This window comes from Otolemur garnettii, unplaced genomic scaffold, assembly GCF_000181295.1.
Source record: "Otolemur garnettii isolate 467f Iridium unplaced genomic scaffold, OtoGar3 scaffold00109, whole genome shotgun sequence".
Classification (NCBI taxonomy): domain Eukaryota; kingdom Metazoa; phylum Chordata; class Mammalia; order Primates; family Galagidae; genus Otolemur; species Otolemur garnettii.
Genome location: NW_003852504.1, coordinates 4,518,531 through 4,521,608, shown reverse-complemented (window position 1 = coordinate 4,521,608; position 3,078 = coordinate 4,518,531).

The window sequence follows — 3,078 nt, the reverse complement described above, 5'->3', positions numbered from 1 at the left end:
TTTTTTTTTTTTTTAGACAGAGTCTTACTATGTTGCCCTCAGTAGAGTGCCGAGGCGTCACAGTTCATAGCAACCTCCAACTCTTGGGCTCAACTGATTCTCTTGCCTAAGCCTCCCAAGTAGCTGGGACTACAGGCGCCCCCCACAATGCCTGGCTATTTTTTTTTCTTGGTTGCCATTGTCATTGTTGTTTGGCAGGCCCAGGCAGGTTTTGAATCCATCAGTCTCGGTATATGTGGCTGGCACCGTAATCACTGTGCCCTGAGCCTAAACTAGATTTTTTATACTATTAGAGCCTTTTCTACCTGTATTGTGATTAAACTTCTGAAACTATTAGATATCTGATTACATTTTGTTTTTTTTACACTCTGAAGCAGGTACAACAAGCCCAGAAATGGCTGCTAGGATTCTAAATCAATGCAAAATTGAGCAGCTGCTCTTGTCAGCACTGTAATACTTTCTGTACAGTATTACTTAGGCTAACATATTTGTGTCTGTGATTTGCAACCACTTCATCAGCTTTCAGAGCAGTAATGGTTACTTATCTTCGGCTTGTCTCTGGAGCTGTGTGCTCCCTTCTCCCGTCACCATGCCCCAGCTTCTTGCTCTACCTACCATGCACTCCAGTTCTTTAGTGACAACCGTGTGCCTTCTTCTCAAAGCCTCATCTCTGCTTTCCCTGCATCTAATCTGCCCACCTGCCCCAGAGTATCCCTTTAAGCCTGCAGTCTCACCTGTTCCCACTCACTTTCTGCAAAGGAGCCTGTCCACTAGCATTGCTTCCTGAGCTTTGTAGAATTTCTGCTCTAGAAGGTGCAATTTCTTTTTCATCACCAACACAGTTTCACAGACAGACTGTGTTGTGGTCCATTATATCACTTCTAATAAACACAGTGTACAGTGTCCTTTCTGATTCACCTGTGCAAGTTTCACCTTGCTCAGCTTATCGGTGTTGCTGGGAGGGCTTCATTTATTTCCATCCATGCAGATTTTACATTTCTTGATTTTTTGTATATCTCAAAACTTCCATACTGACTCACATGTTCCAAGGTCAGACACCTAAGTCCACAAAGTCATCCTGGAAAACGTGCTCCCTACCACATTGCTGCATATCTGTATGGTCACCTTTGAAGTACTCCCCTTGGGATGGTATGCACCAAAGCCAGCACCTAGTGGACTCTTCAAAGCAATTTTAGAACTCTTTTTCTAGGATGGTCTCAAACTCCTGAGCCAAAGTGATCCTTCTACTTCAGCTACCCAGAGGGCTAGGATTACAGGTGTGAATCACCATGCCCAACCTGTTGAGAATTTTTATCATGAATAAATATGAGAATTTTTCAGATGCTTTTTCTACATATGTCAAGATGATCATGTGATTTTTGTCCTTTATTCCCTTAATAGGGTGTGTTACATTGATTTTGTATATTGAAGCACCTTTGCATTCCTTGGATAAATCCCATTTGGCCATGGTATGTAATCCTTCCTACATTTTGCTGAATTTGTTTTACTAATATTTTGCTCAAGGTTTTTGTATTTATATTGATAAGAGATATTTGTCTGTAGTTTCTTTTCTTGTGATAGCTTTGTCTGATTTTGGCATCAGGGCTATAATGACCTCATCAGATGAGTTGGCAAATGTTCCCTCTACTTTTATTTTTTGGAAGAGTTTTAGAAAAATGAGTTAATTTTTCTATAAATACTTGGTAGAATTCACCAGTGAAGCCATCTGGGCCTGGACCTCTTTTTCGTCACTAATTTAATGTCTTTACTTATTATAGGCTTCATCAGATTTTTCTATTACTTTGTGAGTCAGTTTTGGTAATTTATGTCTTCCTAGGAATTTGTCCATTTCATCTAGGTTAGCTATTAATAATTTTTTGGCATGCAATTTTTCATAGTAACCTCCTATAGACCTTTCTTAATTTTTGCAAGGTAGATATTAATGCCCCATCTTTCATTCCTGATTTTAATTATTTGAATTTTCTCTCTTTTTTTCCTTTGTCAACCTAGCTGCAAGTTTGTCAATTTTGTTAATCTATTCAAAGAACCAACTTAAAAAAGTTCTCTCTTGTTTTTATGTTTTATATTTCGATTTATCTATACTTAAATAATTTTTTTTTTTTTTTTTGGAGACAAAGTCTTACTTTGTTGCCCTCAAGAGAGTGCTATGGCATCACAGCTCATAGCAACCTCAAAAGTCTTGAGCTCAAGTGATCCTCTTGCCTCAGTTTTTCTATTTTTAGTAGAGACAGGGTCTTACTTTGGCTCAGGCTAGTCTCAAACTCCTGAGCTCAGGCAATCCACTTGCCTTGGCCTACCAGAGTGCTAGGATTACAGGCGTGAGCCACTGCACCTGGCCCTATACTCAAATCTTTATTTTTCTTCTGCTTTATTTGGGTTTAGTTTTCTCTTCTTTTCATAGTTTCTTAAGGTAGAGAATTTGGATACTTTAAGTTATAATATGTTAGGTAAATGTTCACCCACTCCCAAGTGCTTGAAGAATTATCTCCCTCCATTATTTTGGTAACTGTTTCATAGTTTTCTCCTCTTTTTCTCTTCCAGTATATGCTGATGACTTTAGCAAACACATTGACATCTCATCCTCAGCTCTACTGAGTCCCCAATCCGTGTCTCATTCACCACCAATCACAATGTCCCCTCCCTAAATCCCATCTCCATGAAGAAATACTCTTCTCCTCAGATCTTGCACTTAGTTTCCCTCCATTAAGCACAACTTCCATTTCTGCCTCCAACCCCTACTTCTCCATCACACTAGACTGGCCTTTTACCTTCTACTTACTTTGTCTTTTTTCAGTTCATAATGCTCATTAACACTTTTCCCACAATTAACTCCACATAGCCTGGACTCTAAATTACCATTTTTGTTCTTTAGTATTTCTCACTATTCTGCGGTGCATGATTCTGTTCCTAAATCAGCTCATTGCCCTCTGTCTTATACTCCTGTTTAAGACAGGTTATGGCTGTAAGAAAGCCTGAATGTATTCTAATTTGGACCAAAAAAAATCACTGCTGCTACTTTCTCTGACAAGTCACTAGTATGATGCTTGGCACACAGCT